This window comes from Peromyscus leucopus, chromosome 6, assembly GCF_004664715.2.
Source record: "Peromyscus leucopus breed LL Stock chromosome 6, UCI_PerLeu_2.1, whole genome shotgun sequence".
NCBI classification, from domain to species: domain Eukaryota; kingdom Metazoa; phylum Chordata; class Mammalia; order Rodentia; family Cricetidae; genus Peromyscus; species Peromyscus leucopus.
Window position 1 is genome coordinate 86,057,872 of NC_051068.1, and position 25,820 is coordinate 86,083,691.

A 25,820-nucleotide genomic window follows, 5' to 3' on the forward strand; every position below is an offset into this window, starting at 1 on the left:
ACTCAGGAGAGTGACCTCTATACCACACCGGGGCCACACAGTAGAAATGGCCCTGAAGATGTAGGCCTGAGAGATCCAACCCTGAGGACATGAAAGCAAGAGAACTGATCCTGTTCCTTGCTCGTAACTACAAAGGGTAAACTTCCCAAGCCAATGCAGGAGAGTTCACTCTGATGGTGAGGACAAAAGAGAGCTGGTGGGCTGATCAACTCTGCAACTAACCAGGCCCAGAACCAGGGTTATGGGTTGACCCACACCAGTAGTCACCATACAGGTGATCTACTGGAACACATGAAGTGATTGGTCCTGCAGACTCAGAGCTGCAGGATTTCCAAAACACAGGGCAACAGCAGGATAAATAAAAGAAGTTCTAGTGAAGACCCTGTATGGATAGTGTAACAGAAACCAGAGGCCTTGAACCAAACCAATGACTCTTTGCAATGAACACTTGCAAATAAAGATATATGGACAAAAAGATATATATCTGTGACTTACTATGTCGCACTCCAGTTTCCATGATGAGATTCCCCCTTTTCTTCTTTTCTTTTTGTTTCTATTAAATTTTATTGGGAGAGTCTGCATGGACAGAGGGTGGATATGCAGGGATAGGAAATGAATGGGATAGAGATGTATGCTTTGAAAGACATAAAAAATAAATGAAAGACAAGTAAAAAAAGATATCTTTTAAAATGTGTCTGTAGATATAAAATAAAATCACCATATATCAAAATAATCTGTCAAAATTGAAAATTTAACACTACAGTGAAATATAAAGACAAAACATAAACTAGAAACATTAACAGTGGGTAAAATACGATTAAAACCAAATGAGGGAGAGTGGATCTCTAAGTATATTCAATGATATTTGCAAGAAATCATGGCTTAGGATAGGTGAAATGTGACTTTAAGAAGCAAACACCTGTGTAGAAATGCAAAGTAATTTTGGAAGCCAGCATTGAAAATAAAGCAGAAATAGGAAGAAGAACTGTGGGTAACCAGCTCTCACTTTTTTCCCCACAAGGTACTCTTGAGGAGTGAGAGCTAAGAGATTTAGATAGAAGGATAGAGGGGAGAGAGACAGATAGAAACACAGGATAGCCTCGGGAGGGCCTGGGCCCTTAACCACCAGTCCTTCTGTGTCTTCTAACGGGCATTTTATAGGAATGACAAGAGATGGAGAAAAAGACCTCCCCCTAGCACAACCGAGAGCAGACCCTTCCAAACACCTGGTAACCATGCATGTGGTCAAACAATCCTCTAATGCAACTCTGCTGGGTAAAGCAAGCTCAGATCTCACTAGGAATTTGTGGTGCCTCCGCAAAAACAAACTTTCAGTCAGTTCTAAGATCATGCTCTCAGTCTTTCCAGAAAGAGCGTAGCACACTGAGCAAAGTGTTTTAAACGAGGGAACTGACTGTTGTCACTCAACTGCAATTGCTGCCTCTGTGTCCTAAAGACAGGATATCACCCTCGTGATGCTCTGAGTTGAGAAGGATCATTCTGTGACCTACTTTTGTTGCCACAATCAGCTTCCAACCTAAAACCAGGCTTGCTGACCACTAGTTCTGAAGGGTGGTGAGCACTTTCCAACCAAGATCTTGTAGGAAGAGAATGGAGTTTTCTGGATTGCATTCATCCATTTGGTGTTCATCTATCAATAGAAAAAAAATAAAATGTAACGGTATCTATGTATACCCATGTTTTTTTTTTTTTTTTTTCATTTTCTGAAAACACATTTACCTGGTTTGTAATTCGTTTAGCTAATTCAGATATGCTGAATAACAAGTTTACCAATCACAGCAGATATACAACGTTCAGAAAGATATATGATTTAGGTTACCATCTTGGTTGAATCTTCCTACATACATTATAACATTGAAGCTCTTGCTAGACCTATGAATCCAGAAGTAAAATGCAATCCAGAAACAATAGTAAGTTTGTGAAATAAAAATTTAGATAGAAAATTTCATCGAATTTAACATTCAAAACATCTGCACATGGAAGTCTATTAAGATCTGAAGTTTATTAAAAAACTGATATAACATCTGAAAACAAAGCTTGCATTCAAATACATAAAGTGTCTGACAAGTGATATTTTTTTTCAATTCAGAACAAAATAAAACATTGTTCATGATCCAAACAATTTTCTAATACACTTATCATATTCCCTTGGTATAGTGAATAATGCAGTTACAAATTTTCTTGAATAAATAAATACCTTAGTAGTTGGATATAACATCTGTCCATAATTACCCATGATATTATAAAATGGAAATACACGATGTGTGTATCGTGGATCTTTTTTAGCTCTTCAAAGAAAAAATGACATTATGAAATATTAATAAAAATAGACATACTTAGAAATTTTACATTAAATGACTTGATTCAGACTATGATAAACATATCATGCTTGCTTTCATGCACGTCTCTTAACCCTAATGTTTACATCGAAGAAACACAAGCTTGAGAGGTGGATTTAGAGTACAAAATGAGTTAGATCAGAATGGGGAGCAAGGTTGGTTGAGTAGGGGAAGGTAAAAAGGGGACTACAGATGGTAGCAGGGAAAAAAGAGAGAGATGGGACCTGGGGAGGATGGTGGGGGAAAGACAACCACAGAAAAGAAATTTTGTTTGAAAAATGCTATGATGAAACCCAATTATTTCTAAACTATATTCTCAAAGTTAAGATAAAATACAAAAAAATGAATAAAAATAAATTTGTGTGTGGAAATGTTCAAAATTCGTAGACACAGTTTAAATCATTTTAAAAATCATGGACTTTGTAAATAAATGAACAACTAGGGACCTGGAATTCATCATAAAGTAACATTAGAATAAAAAGCATAGATGTATGAAGACAGTGTGTGAAAACGAAGGACTGAGAATGCCCTGGTGAAATAAAACTAAGAGGATAATTCAGTTAGACTTATGAAGGCCTTAACAAAACACATTAAAAACTTGCATATCATCTGTGACTTAAGAGATAGAAACTGTATCTTCAAAATTCATAAACAAAGTTCTCTTAAAATGTCACCTGTTGGAACTCAGTGAAGGGAAGGCACAAGTGCAATATAAGTCATATATAAAAAATAAACTGCAAGTTTGTAGATTATGTTCCCATTGGCCTGCATTTCCCCCTCTAGGTCAATTTTGTAAATAAAATGTTTCTTTTTATTTTATATTTATAAGTGTTTTGCCTAAATATATGCATGTATAACACATGTTTGTAGTGCCCATGAAAGCCAGAGGAGGCGCCAGATCCCTTGAAACTGTAGTTGCACATAGTTAACAGCCACATGATTGCTGGGAACTGAACCAAGTTGTTCTGCAAGAGCAAAAAGTGTTCTTCGCTGTTGGGACATTTCCTCAACCACTAGGTTCAAAATTTATATTAGGTCCATAGTTCTACAGACCAGAGATTGCGTTTTCAATGTATGTTTTTTTTTTGAGATAGTCACTTGTCCAAAACATAGGAATGCCTTCTCCCTCTTTCACAGATCTATACTCTGTGCCATCTCTTTTCCATTATTTTGTTTCTTCTGCTCTGCATAGTAGAGGATAAGAATTTAGAGATTTTCCCTAACTGAATCCATCCAAGGAAGAGAGGCCATCTACCTTCTTTTTTCTTAGATTGGAAGTCACCCAGTGGGAACTATTATTTTCCACACAATACTCTATATTGGCTATAGAATGTTCTTTCATGTGTAATTTGCCTTGGCTCTGGTTCTCTCTCTCTCTCTCTCTCTCTCTCTCTCTCTCTCTCTCTCTCTCTCTCTCTCTCTCTCTCTCTCTCTCCGCCTTTCTCTTTCTTTCTTTTAACCTGTCCAAAATGAAAGTAAGTGGTCCTAGATCAATTAATATTTAGAAAAAATAATTTGTCACTTTTAATAATATTATATTATTGAATTAAAACAACACTTACAGTTCTGTGGCATGTTTTGGGAAGTTATATATTTATGAGACTATAAATTTTCTCTTATCACAATTTCACATCATTCTCTCCATTGGTATCCTAATTAGATTTCTAATCTCTCCTTAAACAATAGCATGCCATGATCAAGGAAACTCCAGCAATCCAGTTTGCTGAAGTTTGATTTAAATGCAATAATCTAGAAGTATGTTGGAGATGGGGCAGGAATGCAAATGGTTAAGCACCCATTTGTGGGTTTATCTGCCTGGTATTTGTTTTCACAGAAGCTGAGTTTTATTTAGTCTTGACTCATTGAGCCTGAAATTCTTATAGACACTTCAGGGAACTTAGCTCCCTGCTGTTCAAATGGCAGGGTTCTGTAAATGAGTTCCTTAGGTTGATTCCATTGCCTGCTGCTAGGGACTACATGATTACATTTTATAACCTTAGCAAAAAAAAAAAAAAAAAAAGTAAAAAAAAAAAAAAAAAACTAGTTTTCTTAATGATAATAAATATTTGTAACTGTCTCATGGACCTAATACATTTTAGTGATTTATCAAATATACAAGTATGATTTGTAAACAATTCAAATCTGAGTCGATTTTTTGTTAATGTCATCAGATTTATATACATGAAAGTGTATCAATTTCCTTAGAACTAAGAGAAATTATTAGAGTTCAAAAATAATTATAGTTTAATATTTGATGTTAAAATGGTTTTGTTGACAATATCTGAGTCAATATGTATGTTTTATCTACCTCAGTTAGAAATGGAACACATAGAAACTTGACACACAATTATAATCACTTGACAAAAAAAGCATTAATGAAATGTGGTCTTAAAATTTATTAAGATCTTTGAAATATTATTTCATAATTTTAAGGCATTTTGTCTACTGGAAAGAGAAGCAGACTCATGTTGCAGGATGAGTAATAGAACTGTGTGAGTCACAGTATTTTAAATTTTCTCTATCAACATTAATATGACATATGTAGACAGACATAAATACAGACACACACACACACACACACACACACACACACACACGCGCGTTTGTGTGTGTGTGTGTGATTCTGTTCTTCCAATAATGAGAATATATATATATCCTAAATTTACAAGCACATACATACACATTACTCTAACTACAATAGCATGAATGTCTACCCAATGTTTCTTCCTGTCATTTCCATCTACTCCTCAGGAAGGCACAGGTTGTTACACCATTAGACTACTTCTTTAATTTTCTGGAATGGTGATAATTTATACAATATGCGCTATATTCAGGATGTCATCACTATGTGTAATTGATCTTATCGTTTCACAACAATTGTGGTCCTGTTCTTCCATTCCAATGATTAATAGGGCCTGTCTTTAAACTTTTACTGCTGAAGAGATCACTAGAGTATCTGCTTGGGGTTCATTTGTTATTTCTTGATTGACTATGAAGCTTTGGTCTGTAATAATCTTCCTGTCAATATTGATGTTTTCTTTGGTGAGACATTGCTTAAACACTTTGTCAAGTTTTAAATTGCATAATTTGTTTAAATATTGAGTTTTAGAGTTCCTAATGTATAGGAAATATAAATTATTGTATTATATATGTAATAGACAATTTTATATTGTCGAGTTTTACTTTCATTATTATTACAATATTTGTCAAACAATGACAGTTATGAATTTAGGTAAGATTAATTCTTACAACTTATTTAATATAAGATCATGAGTGTTTCTCCTATGTTGTTTTTTTAAGCTACAGAATTTTGAAATTTACAGGAAGGATGACATTGTGTCTTCTCAGCATTGTATGTGATAGGAAGTATTAAAAGATAAGATTAAATAATATAAAGTTTTGTCAGTAGATTATCGACTAAAAAAATAAAATTAATGTCTAGAATGTTCCTAGATATCTGTAATAAAATTCAATACATGTGTTGAATTTAATATGCTTTGTTAAATAATTCTCTGAAAATTTTAACTAACTCTCCCATAGTTTCATTACATATGTAATGTTTTTAATAAAATTATCTTCAATTATCCTTCTTTAGCCCCCTGTAATCCACTGAACCTTTCCTTCATAACAAATCCTGCTTCTATTTTTATGGTTCTTTACTTAGTTGTTTCACCCTTTACATTGAAGTTTAAAGATGTAACTAAAAGAATGAAAGTGATATAAAATATTAACTGAGTTGATAATCTGAATATATAATAAGATATTATGACTAAGTTTACCAATAGACTAAAAATACATATAAATAGAAACAAAGTCATTACTCTTCCATTTATTTTTTAAATTATAATTGAAAATAATCGATGCAAACTAAAATTTTTCTAATTTCAAAGTCATAGTTCTAACTATAATATTTAAGATCAGGTTCATAATACTAAGTAGCACAGTTGCATTCTTAATTTTCTAAGATGCAACTTCACATGTAAAATATAGATAACAAATCATAACTTAGAAATTGCTAGGAGATTATAATGCATTTTATGGGAAAAGTCCAAAATATAAAATTGGTGAAATTTATTTGAGCTGCATTGGAGCTGCTGCTCTTTTTATTTTGACATGATTCATACATATGTTCCAAATATAATAAGCTGTGTGTATTTTTTTGCAATTTCAAAAAACATATAGTATATATAACCAGAAATAATAGCAAGCATCAGTGAAGATCGTAAATATTGAAGGCTTACAAGTATGTTCAACCAAGTGGCTTATAAACTGAACCTGCTCTGTAACAAAAAGGGGCTCTTTTAACTACCAAAACATTACCAAATGTGAACTCTGCTCTAGAGGATTATTACTATAGGCATCACTCCTCAAAGGAGTTACAAAGTTAGAAATGTGTAGACAGATTAAATCAAACAAAAACAGCCACAAAACTAATAACTGTGAAATAAAAAACAAATTGATAATATGTAGCTCTGTCACTGATATTAGAGTTTATGAATGAGATCCAAGTAACATTAGCTTTCAAAACTACTCAACTGATTCAATCTGCATGAAGAACCATCACTTTGGAGTACTAATGAGTGTTCATGAGGTGCATTTTAGTCAACTTCTGACTACATATGAGGTCAACTAATTCTTTTTCTATTCACAATTTTTCTGTGTTCATTATACAAAGTTTTATGGAGCTTTAGTGTTTTTTATAGCATGACTGAAAATACTATAGAGTTCAACTCAATGCTTAAATGCCCAGAAGAGTAGATCTAAGGTATTATATTTGATTTCCTTTACACTCAACATTGAAAAATACACAATGACCCATCCAAAAATAGTTCAGAATATTATTTCTTCTGTTGCTTTTACTGATCTTTTAATAACTATGATTATGTCTTTATGATCATAAATGAATAATTTTACTAAAATTTTTCATTACGAAAGATTTTTCTATGTATGTTAAGTGGAGATATCAAAACTATTGAAGGAAGGATAGAATAAGCTTATTGCTTTTATCTAACACAGAATATTACAGATTAAGTCAAAGAACACTTCCACTACTGTCAAGTTTTACTATTAGCACATGAGGTATCTGTAGGTCTGATATAAATGTGTCAACTACTTTTGTAAACAAAGGCCTGAGAATCATGAACAGCAGCTACTCATATGGATTTCAACATATTAAAAATATTCTCAAACATTACTTTAAAACACAATAAAGCTAAAACCTGTACCATAGCAACTATTGGAAGAAGAATTTGTACTCCACAGTAGGTGTCATTTTCTGAAAAGATGAATCCCATTTTTACCTCATTTCCTGTGATTCAGATAGGCTCTATCTAAACTTTAGTGAAACACAGAAACCTGTGTAGTGGTTCTAGTCTGCCATGACTTAAGACTAAGTAATTATGCAGGACTAATAAAGAGTTATTGCACACCATTGTAGGCAAATAAATGTGAAACACCAGAACCAAGTCATCACTGTTCAATGCTCATTTTATTGTTGTTTTGTATTTATAGTAGGTATAAATACAACTATTTATATTACCCTGATGTACAGATGAAAATAAGTTGTATATAAAACATTTAAATGATACATGTATAATTTTTCAATTATATATATATATATATATATATATAAATTTGTGCATATATAAGTATGCATGTGTATATATCATTCTTCTTGTCCAAGTCTTGAGAAGATCAATAGGCTGTAGGAGACTGTTTTCAGTATTGTCTTATGGAATGTAGGGGAGCGAGAAAAGTCCTCCTAATCACATTCCTGCTATCCTCAGTAGGCAAAGCTATAATCATCTTTTACAGAAGATTCATGGAGAATTTAGAAGTAATTATGAAGAAAAGGTCATCAGCACTGAGAAAGACTGAGCAGCATCACTACAAATCCAGCCTGACTTATACTCCAACTATTGTGATGATTGGAGCTATGGGGGAAGCCCTAGGAAGTATGTGTTAGGTTTAGATTATAGGATATTGTTTAACTATCCTTCACAAACAAATAATAAAACTATGACTTTGAAATATCTAAAGTTTACTATTGGAAACAAGAACAAAGTGAAAAGGAATGTCAGCTTACAAATCCATCCTGTGTGTTCTATGTTCTTGCCTATTTCTTAGAAGTCAAACAAAAAAAATATACTTCAAAGTGAATAAGTAAGCTATGTCAGGAACAAAGCATTTAATATTTTTTGAGTGTGTTTTCAACACTTTTGAAACTCAGAGATTGTTTTATCATTATACAGCTTTGTTCTGCCAACATTACATCCAACTTTACATTTATTTTTCAGTGAATTAAATATTAGTGTTTTACTAAGAAGTTATAAGTAACTTGTAAATTTCATTATGCACAGGATTATGCCACTTTGGTGAACACCTTATGATAGCTTTACAAGGTTCACTTGATCTATGAGTTTAATCTCAATCAGGTGTTATGCATAGTGAGCCAGAGTCCAAAATGGAATTCACATGATTCCAATAAGTTTGCTAATTGTATATATACTTTGGCCATAGTACTAGGGATCTAAACTTGGGATCTTTTGTTTGCACAGCAAGCACTTTGTCCCCCACCTAATCTTCTCCGGTTCTGTATTATACTTTTTATCGTGTTGTTGAAATATAGTGTATGACATCTATTCCTTTATATATACTTTTGTTTACTTATAAATATTCCACTCTCACAACTATAGAAATACACCACTCTTAATTTCATCGGGGTATCTATTGTTTTCTATGGAGAACATTGGTTTAAATAATGAATTCAGTCATATCAGTATGTACAGTGTTCATATTATGTTCAACAACTATTAACACTAACATCCTGGTGATAATTATACAGAAATGAAGAATGATTTCTGAAGTTGTATTTTTTTAAAACTTAGATCTCAAATCAGTATAAAACAATATATTCTATAACAGAGATTAATTTAAAAACTAAGGCAATTAAGTAAGTCTGTATTTTCACAAAAATCAATGAGAAAGATGCCAATATTTATCTACTAGACTATGACAGCCTCTTTTCAGAAAAATAAAGGTAGGTAATGTGTTGCTGTTATAGTGTAAGATGATTGAGAATTAACATTACATAGAGAATATTATATTTATTTCATCCTGCACAAAAAAGAAAGAATATTTGAGTCCAAATCATAACAATTAAAATGTGAGATAAAAGTATAACATACATGGATTATCAATATAAATTTAAATACTAGAACAAGTAAAAATGTTCAGGCAGTCCAGCATTCAATAAAGTACAGAGAGAGCAGGAATATGCTATTGTTAGCAAGCTAAAGGTGTTTGTGACCATATACCAAAACAAAGAGATGAATGATCTCAAAAAATATTAACTAGTATTAAGATTTACAGACTGTTCAAAATGGTGTTGGAATAGCAATGTCAGGACAATCTGAAAGTTGACCCCTGGCCTAGGCCTAGGAAACGAGCCGATCACAGAGTTAATGGAAATGCAAAGTGATCCCATCCTGCAGTAATTGGAGTAATTGCATTTGATACTGAAATACAGTATTTTTATTTGCTATTAGGAGCTTATCTGCTTTCCTAGAGTGAGGAGACAAGATGAAGATAATGTGACAGTTATTTTACTTAGCCTATAAAATCTGACTGAACAAGAGAGAAGTGTTTGCAGAGAATACTGAAACATGGTAAAAACTGATTCTTACCAACTGGTCTTGTTTTATTTGTTCTGTATTTTCTGGTGAATGAGGGAGGGTGCAATCATTTTGGCAATATACTATGATAACCATTTAACTTTTTAGTGTGTCCCTAATCACATTTATAACTAGATATACTTAATCATAGGATAATGTTTATTATTAGTGTCAATAACTCCAGACAACAAAGCTAACTGGAAACTGGACTTATATACAGCATTTCTATCCCCATACTTCAATGAGTTCCTTATGTTATAGAAAATAATAAAACTTATAATTATATGTATTATTTTTCCTTTTGTTTCAATAAAAAAGTTACAAAAGCAATGTTATGAATGAAGTAATGGTTTATTCTGGCTACAGTTCAAGGGTACAGTTTATCTGAGCAGGAACATAAACACAGCAGAAGCTTTACATAGATTGGTATTTTGCATCTGCAGTTAAGAAGGTGTGCAAATGGTTATTTCTCCTTTTTTTAGAATTGGAACCTAGACTGTGCAGTGGCACTTCCAATGTGATGATGGTTGTGATGGCTAGTCTTGATTGTCAGATTGACTATCTTGGGAATTAAATAAAACCCAAGTGGCAAGGCACACCTTTGAAGAATTTTTTCTTTTCATTCAATCAATTGAAGTGGGAGACCCAGGCATGCGTGGGACTGAGTCCTTATATCCTGTCCATCAGGTGAGAGAGACAGAGACACAGAGAGAAAGATAGAGGCTACCTGTGTGTGTGGGACATGGGCTTTGATACCTCAAATACTACCCCAGTGACCTATAAACTTCAACATGTCTGTGCCTACTTAAACAACACCACACCTCCTAATCCTTTTCAAATACTTCTTCTCATGAAGGTTAAGGATTTAAACATATGAGCTTATGTTGTGGATGTTTGATTACAATATGAAATTGCCAGACTGTGTTAACAAAACCTTGGATCCCAGGGTGGAGCCGGTAACTGATTGGTAAGAATTAGCCATAGAGGGTATGGGAGACACACAATGACAGATAGAGAGGTGCAAAGGAAGGGGTCGAGATGAACTCAGAGGTTCCAGGGCCTTTTTTGGTTTATGATGTGTGGAGAGACTCTTGTTGTGTCTCTAGCCAAAAAGGAAGGGTAACTGCTGGCTTCCCAACTTCTCTGATCTAGTAGGTTTTAACTCCAACACCACACTCCTGATTATTTATTGACCAATAGAACAACAGATTTAAAACACTTGGCACCCACCGTGTGACTCAAGATCATGAGGCAGCTTCTGAAACCACAACTTCTTACCGCTGCCACCGCTGCTCCTCAGGTTGCTTCTCTCACTGCAGTCCCCCTGTGTCAGCTCTCCAGGCTGACTCCAATGCACCCCCTGGACCTACAGCATCTGCTCAGGCTTCTGCCTCTGTTGCTACCCCAATGCACACCTCCTACAAGTGCCTCTCACCCCTGCCACTTCAGCCATCACAGGAGATTTGTCAAGATACATGGAAAGTGCAAAGAAAAATATTACTCACTTTAAGAATGGGAAATATTGCAAAGAAGGAGATTGGGACTCTGAATAGTGCCACAGTGGATGGCTTGATAATGGAAAAAAATAAATGAAGGGATAGCTGACTTAGCTGAGATTGACATAACTCTAATAATAATATCAGTTTTATAATTTAATTTTACACTTTAAAATTTGTTTGATAAATGTGCCAATAGGAAAATTTGACTGATAAGATACAAGCCTTACACTTACTATTGATGAGATACAAGCCTTAGATAGAGCTACTAATGAAAATAAAAAAAAAAAAATACAAGAGCCTACTGGACCACTGCATGATGAAACTGAAGACAGGCAGCCCAAGGTTATAAGAAAATCAGCCTTAGCTTATCTGGTTACTATACAAGAGCAACTGTCAGATGATAGACATCCATGAGGTTATGTAGAAGTTAAATGGAATCCCATAGAATTATTAAATTTGAGGGGATTAAGGAAGAAGTCTTTACATATGGTATGCATTCATCCTAGTTGAGTCAGATGTTAAATTCACTGGCAATTCAGAACAGAAATATCACCCAATACTGGAAAAATATAGCTGTAGCAATATTGGAAGCTAGTCCTCAGTTACAATGATGAACATGGTGGACAGAGGAGTCTGGGATCATAAAAAATGAAATATGGCTAGAGACATTATATTTTTTTAATGTCAGCCTATAGGTGAAGGCCAATATGCTGAGTTGCAAAGACAGTGTGAATTGAATGATGACATCCTGGCCCTGTGTTTCTTAGAAAATTTAAATTTTCAATGTTCAAGAATCAAGAAAGATGTCTCAGCCATTTAATAAAATTACACAAGGTCCAAAAGAAGCCTTTACTGACTTTTTTTTTTTTTTTTCAAATATTGACCTCAGCTGTAAATAGAATACTACCAGATCCAGGAGTCAGATTAATTGAGTCTTTGGCTTTTGAAAATATTTATTTTGAAAGCAAATGGATGATTAGGTCTTTAAAGGCAAGATCAGCACCAGTAGGTAAATAGATTAGAAATACAGCTGATATCATTTCTCATGATTATGATACTACTTTCATAGGAGAAGTGATTTCTGAACGTTTTAAGACAAATCAAAATGTCAAATGATTTAATTGTGGATAATAAGGTCATCCAAAAAGGGATTTTAGGCAAGGTATTCCTAGAAATCATGATTTTACTACAGAAAACCAAACAGAAAGCCCCAACCTTCTGGAGTATGCAGAAGATGTGGCAAATCCAGCATTGCACTAATGAATGTAGTCCAACAAAGGACAAGCAAGGTAACCGTTTGTCATCAGAAAATAGCCTGGGAAGACTCTGATATGCCCCAATATCAAATTTAGATCAATCATTCCCTATCAACATTAAAGGAACTCATCCCTAGAGCAGTTAAAAGACTTAGTGTCTGTTGTTAAAAACTATACTGCTAAGGTGACATAACAGTTTCCTTCAGTGGATAAAACAGAATTTTCAGGAGAGACCAAGTATTTTCGCTAACTTCTATAAATGATCAAAGACTAAAGATAAAAATACAAGTAAATGGCATTGTAATTGAGGAATTACTAGACACATATGTGATGTAAAAACAATTTTGCCAAAACCTTGGCATCCAAATTTGCCTCTTACAGATGTAAGTATTCAGCTTTAAGGGATGGCAACTTTACATGAGGGGAAAAGTAAAAGGTGGATCAAATGTTCAGAACAAGAAAAACATGAAAATTAAAGTCATTTGTGAATTACATAGCAATGAATTTATGGAGAAGAGAATTTGTTACAGCAATAGAAAACACAGGTTAACATTCCTTCAATCTCAGAAACAAACCATACGCTAAATAATGCTTCTCAGAGAACTACTAAAAGGTATTATCAAGAACAATTACAGACTGTTCAGGTTATAATTAAACAGGGCACATCAGCTGTTGGTCTTTCAAAGGACCAATATAAATACCTTTGAAAATTGTTAACTGATAAATCTGGATGGGTGGAACAATAGCTTTCACATCAGAAAAAAATGCACATACATGAATAGTTGGTATAGTCTCAGTTAAATGCTCAACATATTGAAGAAACAACCAGTCCTTGGAATTCTCTTGTATTTGTCATTAAAAAGAAATTTGGAAAGTGATTAATGGTAACAGATCTGAGAGCTACTAATAAGGTGATCCAGTTAATGGACTTTATAAGCTGGAATGCCCTTGCCTTCCTTATTACCTAAAGATTTATCTGTTGTAGTGAATGATTTAAATTACTGAGTTTTTTCTATTATTTCATTTTTATTTTATAATTTAATTTCATTTTATATATCAGCCATGGATTCCCCTGTCCTCCCTCCTCCTGGCCCCCTTCTGCCCTCCCTCCAACCCACCCGCCATTCCCATCTCCTCCATGGCAAAGACTCCCCTGGGGATTCAGCTCAGCCTGGTAGATTCAGTCCAGGCAGGTCCAGTCCCCTCCTCCCTTCACCCAGGCTGAGCAAAGTGTCCCTGCATAGGCCGCAGGCTCCAAACAGCCAGCTTATGCACTAAGGACAGGTCCAGGTCCCACTGCCTGGGAGCCTTCCAAATAGTTCAAGCTAATCGACTGTCTCACTTATCCAGAGGGCCTAATCCAGTTGGGGGCTCCTCAACTATTTCTTTCTTTTTTCTTTTTTTTTTATTCTATTATGTATTTTTTCTTTTTTTGTGTGTGTGCATTTTTTAAATTTAATTTAATTTTATTTTACAATACAATTCAGTTCCACATATCAGCCACAGATTCCCTTGTTCTCCCTCCTCCAGCTCCCCTCAACTTCCCCCCAGCCTACCCCTCATTCCAACCACCTCCAGGGCAAAGCCTCCCCCAAGGACTGAGATCAACCTGGTAAATTCAGTCCAGGCAGGTCCAGTCCCCTCCTCCCAGGCCGAGCCAAGTGACCCTGCATAAGCCCCAGGTTTCAAATAACAGGAATGAACAATCACTGGTCATTAATATCCCTTAATATCAATGGACTTAATCCACCTATAAAAAGACATAGGCTTACAGAATGGATATGAAAGCAGGACCCATCTTTCTGCTGCATACAAGAAACACATCTCAAATCCAAAGACAGACACTACCTAAGAATAAAAGGCTGGGAAAAGACTTTCCAATCAAATGGTCTTAAGAAACAAGCGGGTGTAGCCATCCTAATATCCAACAAAATAGACTTCAAACTAAAATCAATCAAAAGAGATCAAGAAGGACATTACATCCTCATCACAGGAAAGATCCACCAAGATGAAGTTTCAATTCTGAACTTTTATGCCCCTAACACAAGGGCACCCACATACGTAAAAGAAACATTACTAAAGCTTAAACCACATATAAAACTCCACACAGCTATTGCTTTACAAGAACAGAATAAATAAAAATTTGCCTCCATGGTACCCACTTAAAATAATTTTCAACCTATTAGAAGATACCAGTGTAGGGTCTTTCATCAAGGAATTTTAAACAGGTCTATTTTGAGTCAATATTTTATACAAGAGCCTTTAGAAATAATTCAAAAACAGTTTCCTCAATTTATAATTTACCATTATATGGATGATATTTTACTGAATGTTTCAGATGCAGATACCTTAGAAAAAAATATTTTATGAAGTAAAGAGAATTTTGTCTTGTTGAGAATTATAAATTGCTCCTGAAAAAAAATGCAGAAGAGATTCTTTTACTTACCTAGGTTATAAAATACATTTACAGAAAATTCAAATGCAGAAAATAAAAATTAGGAGAGGTCAACTATGAACCTTTAATGATTTTCAAAAATTATCAGAAGATATTAACTGGTTAGGGCCCCAAATGGGAGATAAGTAACTTATTTGAAACCATATAACATGATAAGGACTTAAATAGTCCAAAAAAATTATCAGATGAGGCTGAGAGAGAATTAATCCTGGTAGAAAAGAAATTACAGGATGCACATGTGGATAATTTGGATCCAGAGAATGATTTTATCTTTATTCTCCTACAGAAATTCATATGAAGACAGAAGATAATATCTTAGAATGGATCATTTTGGTACACAGAGTAAAACATTAAATATCTATGAAGAAAAAGTATCTGAACTGATTTTGAAAGGAAAATTGAGACTCTCAATTAGCAGGAATAAGCCCAGCAAAAAATTGCAGTACCTTTTACTAATGATGAAATTGCCTCATTATGGATAGAAAATAAACATTGCCAAAGAGCTTGCAGTGATTTATTTTTAGAGAGGTTAATTTTAGAGACTTTAGTTTATGAAATAAACTAATTGGCTTCTCCCTCATATAATAAAGGGAACACTGATTTCTGGAGCCCCTCCCTTCTCTATTCATGTAAATAAATCAGGAAAGGCAGATTGTAAGTAAGGAAATAAGTAAAATGACTCAAAGCCCTTCCTTATGATTTAGTTCAAAAGTCAGAATTATATGTTATTCTTGTGGTATTGTTCAATTTTCTAGAGACTTTTAATATGGTTACTGACTCTCAATATGCAGAAAGTGTTGGTATATGTATTGTAACCAATTAACATATTCCAAATGATTTAGAATTAGCTTGGTTATTTATTCAGCAGCAACAAATAAGCAGATAGAAACCACCCATTTTATATAAACCATATAATGTCCCATACAGGTCTACCAGTCCCTCTGGCACAAGATAATGATGGAATTTATCTGCTATTGACAGTAAATGTGCTGTGGGAGACCAGCTCCCACATTTTACACCAGGGTACTCTTGAAGATTGAGGGATAAGAGATTTATATAGAAGGATAGAGGGGGGGGAAACAGACAGAAACACAAGAGGATAGCCTCAGGAGGGCCTGGCTCCTTATCCACTCTCCCCTCATGTTTCTTCTAAAGGCCAATTTATAGGAATGACAAGGGGTGGAGCAAAAGACCTCCCACTAGGTCAGCCAAGTGTAGACTCTTTCAATCACTTAGAAACTATGCACATAGTCAAACAATCCTGTAATGCAGCTCTTCTGGGTAAAGCAAGGTCAGATCTCACTAGGAAAACTTTATGGGCCTCCATAATGTGTTAAAAGCCTCAGAGGTTTTTTTTTTGTTTTTTTTTTAAAGCAGTATATTAATAGCAAAGGTTTAAATAAAGCTTTTTTTGGTCTATAACATGGCAATAAGCCAAGGAAAATATAAAGAAATGTCCTAATTGTTCCTTTTATAACCCAATCCCATTACCCATGGGAAGAAACCACGAGTTATTCAAAGAAATCAAATTTGGCAAATTCTGCAGAGTTTGGGAAATTAAAGTATGTGTATTGTACCATAGATACATATTCAAAATTTCAATGGCCAACTGATTTCAGTTTTGAAAAGACTGATTCTGTAGTTACATATTTATTAGAAGTTATGGCCATTATGAGAATAACTGTACAAATTAAGAATGACAATGTTCCAGCATATGTCTCTAGTAAAATGAAACAGTATTTTTGTTCTACATATTATAATATAAGGCATGTTATAGGTATACCATGCAATTCTACAGGACAAACAATTATATAAAGATCTAATCACACTTTAAAAGACATGCTTAATAAACGGAAAGGTGTAATGAAGACCCCCAGAGATAGATTACACAGTTACACAATGCTTTAGCAAATTAAAAATTTTAAATGCCAATGAGAAAGTAATGACAGATATTGAGACAAGACATCAAGACATAGGATAGAAAAAAAAAAACAGCTGACAAAAATCAGCTTGTATATTTTAAAGATCTGTTGGCATTAGAATGGAAACTAAGATATATGTTACTTTGGGGAAAAGGTTTTGCTTTTGTTTCCACAGCAGAAGAAAAGCTATTGATACCATCAATATTGATAAAGATTATATTCAAGCATGAGATACATCCTGATTAGGAGGGCAATAGTTCATAAAACAGGTGGGTCATTCAAATCAAACTAACTTGTTGCTGGAGGGCTTCTCTCCAGGTTCCACCAAGCCCCGCAGTCCCACAATCCACATATAAAATAATCACTCAGACGCTTATATTACTTATAAAATGTATGGCCGTGGCAGGCTTCTTGCTCACTGTTCTTATATCTTAAATTAACCAATATCTATAAATCTATACCTTGCCAGGTGGCTGGTGATTTACCAGTGTCTTTACATGTTGCTTGTCCTGGCGGTGGCTGCAGTGTCTCTCTACCTCAGCTTTCTGCTTCCCAGAATTCTCCTCTCTCCCTGTCCCACCTACTTCCTGCCAGGCCACTGGCCATCAGTGTTTTATTTTTGACCAATCAGAGAAATTTGACATACAGACCATCCCACAGCACTAACTTATAGGATTAATAAATGTATTTCATTTGGTCAGGTATGAAAAAAAAATACTTTTTCTCTTGCAGAAAAAACAAAACAAACAAAGAAACAAAAAAATTGCATTAATAAAGATATATCCTGCCAAAAAAAAAAAAAAGAAAAGAAACTCCTCAAAGTTAAGTTTGGGCCATTGTTCTATTTTTGTCTTTCCAAGAGAATAAAAGAATCCAATAAGATCACTGGACAAATGATACATCTTAAGAAGAAGGAAGAATCACCATGAGAAAATGTCCCAAGGAAAAGAGTAAATTGGCCTAATTGTATAGCACACCTCCAACAGGGTATAATTTCATAAATCTTCCCAAATGATTATTTTTGCTGCTTCCTACAAACCTAAAAGGCAAACGGGGTTTTTGTAGTCCAAACTCAATTAAAAATCAAAGCTGTATTTGGAGTTGAAGCATGTCTCTCTTCTCCCTAAACCCAAGCATGCTCATTTAAGGAAAATCAAAAATCTTGGTCTCATTTCAGAAGAGCCAGCTGGTATGGCACAGATGAAAATCAAAATTCAGTGGCTGGTCTTTTGCCATTTATCTCACAATTTTTTTGTTTTATTTTAATGCTTTAAATAATTTCTTAAGATACAAATATTGCCTCAAAATCTATTAAAATTGCATATTTTTTTTCATTTGGGATGTTAGTAGTCATACGGAATATTAATTTTAGAGAAAGACTTCATTTACCTTTCTGTAGATGTTTTTTGTTTGTGTCTGAAGGATGTAATTAGGAAATGAGTTTGTGTACCCCAGATGTACTTAATACATTGTGGTCCTCTAATCTTTAGGAAATCTGTTATATATGACATTTAAAATGTTTAAGTTTTCTGTAATGAACCATGATTGTTCATAACAGTGACCTTTTAGATATCCAAATACATAATTAGGCCTTGCAATAATAAGTCCACCTGGACTGTGGTAATACCACTATGCTGACAAAAAACATCCAAAGGTCAGTTTCAGACTACAAACTGCTCAGGACAACTTCAAAGCAGTTAGTGATGATGATTCAGCCTCATAGACTACTAAAGACTATTCAGTGTTAGGGAATTATTACTTTAAAGTATGTGAATTTTGCTTATGTTGCATTTATATAACTCTGAGAAGCTGTAATACTGTATCTGTCTAAAACACCTGATGGTCTAAGAAAGAGCTGAGTGGCAGAGCTGTCGGGCAGAGAGAATAACTAGGAGGAATCTGCGAGAAGCAAAAGGAGTATCCAGAGAAGGAGAATAATTCAGGGGTCAGCCACCCATCAACACAGCCAGACATGGTATAAGAAACAAAGAAAGATATGCAGGAATAGAAAATGAAAAGTTGCAGGGCGGTGGTGGCTCATGCCTTTATTCGCAGCACTCGGGAGGCAGAGCCAGGTGGATCTCTATGAGTTCGAGGCCAGCCTGGGCTACCAAGTGAGTTCCAGGAAAGGCACAAAGCTATGCAGAGAAACCCTGCCTCAAAAAAACAAACAAAAAAAACAAACCAAAACAAAAAAACAAAGAAGCAAACAAAAGAAAGAAAGAAAGAAAGAAAGAAAGAAAGAAAGAAAGAAAGAAAGAAAGAAAGAAAGAAAGGAAAGGAAAGGAAAAGTCCAGAGGCAAAAGGTAGATGGGTTAATTTAGATTAAGGAAAGCTGGCTAAATAATGAGCAAAGCTAAGGCCAGGCATTTATAACTAAGAATAAGCCTCCATGTGTGTTTTATTTGGGAGCTAGGTGGCAGGCCCCCAAAGAGCATAAACAACCAACAACTCAGATAAGCCCTGTACTTTCCCATCACACAGAGACTGGAGAACAAATAAAAGAGTGAGCTCTCCCAGAACTTGACCATTATCCCAATTTTATCCCTAAAGATGTAATTGCCCCCAGACAACAGGAAGTAATTTTAAGAACATGGCACCCACATTACCAAGAGGTGGGTGGGTGGTTTTTGTTTGTTTGTTGAGTTATGATATTTTCCATTGTTTAGGAGGACTAGTGGCAAGTTGTTATTGGTCATGGTCAGGGAGAAATTTATACAAATGTGGTTAGATTCATGGATCAGTATCTGAGAAGAAAAAAGTGGGGACACAAGAATGATAGGATAAAACGGCACATTATTTATTACACTTTTAGACTAAAACGTAACTACTTGTCTCAAATATTTTACATTTGTATGGATTTTTGTATATTGTTAAAAATTTTAGGCAATTTTTCTTACAAGATACTGTATGGTATCATACCAGTGCAACTCATTGAAATTTTTATTGTAAAGTTCTTGTTCTTGGAAGCTTCTATTACAACTTGTTTAGGATAATTAATATAGCTATCAAACTTGTAGTCATGTTAGGTATGTTTTCAAGCTCAAGCAGATTTATTTTAGATAGATAGGTGGTCTTTAAACACTTCAGATATCTACATAATATGGCATTTAAGATGTTTCAATCTTAAAATAACATAAGGCTCATCATGATAGTGAGATACTTCTGCTCCTAGCAGCAACAATCTACTTCAGAAAAGATATTGGGCATCAAAGAACCTCCATATGGAGTTTTCTTTCATTGTGGCAAAGTAGCCACTTGGAAAAAAATTTTTTTCTTGCTCAAATGGTGACAGAATGCCATCAAAACTGAACAAGCAGCCGGGCGGTGGTGGTGAACGCCTTTAATCCCAGCACTCGGGAGGCAGAGCCAGGTGGATCTCTGTGAGTTCGAGGCCAGCCTGGGCTACCAAGTGAGTCCCAGGAAAGGCGCAAAGCTACACAGAGAAACCCTGTCTCGAAAAACCAAAAAAAAAAAAAAAAGAAAGAAAGAAAAGAAAAAAAAATTACTGAACAAGCATGACATAAAGGAAGGTGACTGCCAAATACTGCCAAGATAAGGTAGTCCAGTCCTTCAACATTCCTGCTTCACAGAAAAGTCTGTCACATATTCTATTCCTGTAGGCTGAAGGTAGGTACTTCAATGTTGCAGAAGAACCTTGGTTGACTATCCAGACAGCTGTCTAGGTCATTTCTATAGTTTTGGAAGTAGGCTACCATGCACTTCTTGTTTACTTGTATAGTATTTTATCCATCTCTGGTCTCTGATGACTAGATAGTTATATTGCTTTCTCTCTCTTATTGCAAGAGGTTTAATGGGGAGGTAGGAGAGGGGAGATCAGAGAGCAAAAGGCAGTGCCAAAGTAAGGACATGAGAGAGGCAGGCAGACAGAGAGAGAGAATCGGGGAAGTGCCAAGAGACAAGAAAGACAGGAGAAGCAGAAGCATGAGAGTAGCAAGAGAGCAAGCTATGTCTAGCAGGAACAGGTTTCCCAATTTTTTTTTTCTTACCAAACTCAGAAAAGAAACCTAACAAAAGAAAGCTAAGTTTATAATGTTGAGAGACATAAAAGCTTAGGGTGTTTATCTACGTAAATGTTTTAAGGTCTAAAAGATATGTTTAGGTAGGTAATACAGTTATGATATAAAGTGTTTTAGGTATAAACCTTTGGACTCACCATGATAGGACAGAAAATAGAGTACTTTCTATGAATTTGCCAAATACTAAAGGAGTAGACATTGTGAATATAATTCTTACCTGATAATTTTTTTATTGTATATAGTTTTACTGTATTAGAGTTAAAACCTTTCCTTTTTACTTAGACAATACATGATATTTGTTCTTATTGTATATAATTTTACTGTTAGAGTTAATTTTTTCCTTTTTATTTAGACAAAAAGGTATAAATGTTATGGAATCTTTGATAACACTGTGAAACTCTGAGACTGTGTTAAGAAAATTAACCTTGGGGTAGTGCCTGTGACTAGTTGACAAGAATTAACCATAGAGACTACACAGGACCCAGGAAGATGGATAGAGTGATGTTAAAGAAGGGATAGGAAGTGACTTAGAATTCATGGGCCATTTTTGTGTTGGGACAGTTGGAGAGATGCTCTCTTGCTGTGTTTTTTGCCTTAAAGGAGAGTCAACTGATTGTTTCTTGGCTTTTCTGTTGTAATATGCTTCATCCCAACATATGACTCCTAAGTCTTTATTGGTAACTAGAAAAACAGCAAGCTTATGCTGGCCACTCTCATTCAACCACCAAACACACAATGTGCTGGCTTCAAGCCCTTCTGCTTCAATTCCTCCCCCATTAGTCCCACCACTATTCCTGTACATCTTCCTGTACTTTTTCTTGTTTGTTTTCTTGTATCACTCATTTTGTCCCAACAGTGCTGTCCGTGTGTACTTGTCTACTGGAGAAGGTATAGCCTCTGTTTCTCTTACTCATTCTTTTGTTCACCCTCATACTTTCTTGAGCAGACATAAAGTTCCAATATCTCCTTGGCTACAAGTGGGATATCATGACAACATCCTCCCACTTTGGTGGTATGTCTTTGATATTACACAAATATTTCACACATTGGAATAACCAGTGTGAGTTCCATTGCAACCAACTATGTGAAACAATGTTTTGTTGTATTCAACCACTGCCTCTGTATGCTGTGGGATGGTCTGTATGTCAAATATGTTACTCTGATTGGTCAATAAATAAAGCACTGATTGGCCAGTGGCCAGGCAAGAAGTATAGGCGGGACTAACAGAGAGGAGAATTGAGAGAACAGGAAGGCAGAGGGAGACAATGCCAGCTGCCGCCATGACAAGCAGCATGTGAAGATGCCTGTAAGCCACAAGCCATGTGACAAGGTATAGATTTATAGAAATGGATTAAATTTAAGCTATAAGAACAGTTAGCAAGAAGCCTGCTACGGCCATATAGTTTGTAAGCAATATAAGTCTCTGTGTTTACTTAGTTGGGTCTGAGCAGCTGTAGGACTGGCGGGTGACAGAGATTTGTCCTGCCTGTGGGCCAGACAGAAAAACTCCAGCTACATCTGTATTTTAGTTTTCCCAGCCTGTCTACAATGATGATCCTTGAGATTTTGAGAGATGGGTTTGTTATATAGATAAAATAAACCATTTAATGCTGAACAATGTGCAGACTTGTTTGCATGTGTGCATGCATGGGTGCATGTGTGTGCATGTTTGTGTGTGTGTGTTTTTACTAGTTCTGGGACTCTATATGCATAATAACAATACTATTATTAAAAGAATCTCTAATGAGAGATGAAAGGTACATTAATCTATAGGTATAATGTAAGTCACTTAATACTATGCACATTTAGCTGAATTATATTAATAGGCTTCCTAATCTAGTTTATCACCCATTGTGTCAAAGGACTTTGACTCTGATAATAGTACACTACCATGTATTAGTTTTACCTTGTGGAGTATGCATGAAATCCATAATAATTGGCTATGACCATGGTATTTCATGCCACTACTGCAACACTGGGCATATCCTGCCCTGCTGTTCTTCACAGTTTCTCATACCAACTAAGGAAGAACCTTCATTTTCTTTCAATAATGACAGATTTCATCACTGTGAAAGCTAACCAATAATGACAATGGTTTATCTGAGTGCACACTTGATTTCTCCAAGATTTAAGAGTTGGTATCTTCATCAGTAGTCTCAACATCAAGTTCTATAGAGTAGCAAGAGACAGTGCAGTCTTCTAATGCTTTTGATGTTTAAGGGACACCACCAATCAACATCTGCCAATTGAATAGCAAATTCCTTGTACTATGGTCTTTGTTTGTTAGACTGTTATTTACAAGGGTTATCATTTGTCCATTAGAGGTTATCATTCACCCATTAGAGGTTAGGTACATATATATATAGTACTTTTTATATGCTTTATTAAATTTTACTTTATCAAAATTTTAGAAACATTTTATTAAAATTACCATACCTATCAATCTACTTTACAGAGAGGGAGAGAAAAAGAGAGAGAAAGAGAAAAAGAAAAAAACAGACAGACAGAAAGATAGAGAGATAGATGTGATCTATTCATCATTACCTGTAATCATCAATTTATACCCTTTCATAAGCAATGAAATTCTAGTCCCAGACATGGACTTTTATTAATTCAACATTTACAATTGAATAGTGGCAGGTTTGTTTTTGTTTAAATTGACTCTGTCTTTCAAATGTATAAATATGTCTTAAAACCCTTTAAAAACTTGTTTTTAAATAACACCCAAGTTTGTTATTAAAAACTTGCTTTTAAATAAAACCCAAAATGCTATTGTGATAATTATTTAAATTTAACTTTCTTTTTTTTTAAGTTTTTGATATGCATTTATTTGTACATGAGAAAAAAATACATTTAACATAAACCAGGTATGAGTGCCTTACTGCCAACAGTCTGTGGCCTCTTCTGAGACCACATCCCACACTGCACTGATCTCCTCCAACCAGTGTTCATCCCAGGGTACCTCTCACACAAAGCCAGCCCTCTGTGCCTTACAAGTTTGTGGCCTTATCTACATTGGAATTGAGCTTAGGGATCTCAGATACAGGAATATAACTATATATAACTATATATATATATAACTATATATATATATATATAATATATATATATATAATATATATATATGCAATTCTGCTTTATTGCACAAGGTCACAATATATAGCAGGTGATTATATGACCAACCACAAGATGGATGCTGATAGGCACAAACATGTCTCTGACCACAGATGAAGGAAAATACCAACTTGCCAACATGCAAAGGCTGTGTCAACCCTGGCACAGTCCTCAAGGTTTCCAGCACTGAGGTGTGTGGAATGGGAACTCGTGATGTGTTTCTGATGGCGTCAGCTAAGAAACACAGGATACCAGTGTCCTGTGCTCATGAGCCACCTGTGCCCCACACATAACAGAAAGGTCACTTTAAAGCTTTTCAGAGAGTTCTTTAATCATGCCCATAAAAAAATATCACCACACTAGTTAGAATCTATTAATTACATCCTGGCATAAAATTTCAGAGAAAGTGGGTTACAGGTTATAAATTTTGTTTTTTTTGTCAAGCTTAAGATGGTAGGAGACAAAGCCACGTCTGGAATATACTGCAGTTTATTCTTGGAGATCTCGGAGAGTGACGAAATGCTTAGGAGTTAAAAATCATTAAGAAGTTTAGTAATTGTTTTAAAATGCCACATAATTGAAAGAGCACAAGCCAAAGCACTATCCTTATAATTCCCCTGTACTCAACAGGAGCGCTTTACATGTAAAACCTCCACACCTGCATAGAGTGTGAGAAAACAAGCCCGTTTCACTGCAGGCCAATGAAGCTCAGGCCAGGGCCAAGGTATGATCCCTGTTACTCACCGTCCCTGGGCTGCCCCTGAACAGGCCGTGGGTGCTCATGTTGCACGTAAACCCAGGGCCAGGAGTCACGGTGCCATCTTTCCTTTGTGAGAGTGTACCCCCTTCAAATCTTCACCGAAGCCACAGTACTTCCGTTTCAATTTATCTGGGTCAAATCTTGTCTTCCGAGTCCTCACACCTGCATAATGTCTGTACTGCGCTGCACAAACTCTTCCATCAGGGTTCTCCAAAGCCGCCGACCTCCACTCCTGCTGTCCCAAAGCTTCCTATGCTCCCCACCTTTACAGCCGGAAGAATGTTTACTTAACCAGCTTTAGCGAAGAGGTAAACCTCTGTCTTGAATTACCTGCCCCAGAAACTTCTAGCCAACTCCAGTTGAGGGTCTGATTTCATGTTCAAATTCAACAAGAAAGATTTCCAAGCCATCATTTTAATTGATGATGGCATGATAATACAAATAAGAGTGAGCAGATCAGGTGAACAATCAAATTACCTAATTTTCAAAAATTCATCATTAGATTGGCAAGCATGATCTGTCTATCCTTTTTTGTGTGACCTATCAGAGGATCTAATAATCATAACACATTCACAGTCATGGCTCTTTGTATGGAAACAAATATCATAATAAGATTCTAGGGTAATCAAACATGTAATTTGCCTTCTAAGAGGACCAGACTTTTGAAGTCTGCCCTTTGAATTCCATACTTCTCAATTTCAACAAGTAAAGCTAGGATGGGAAGTCCATTTAGACTTCTGC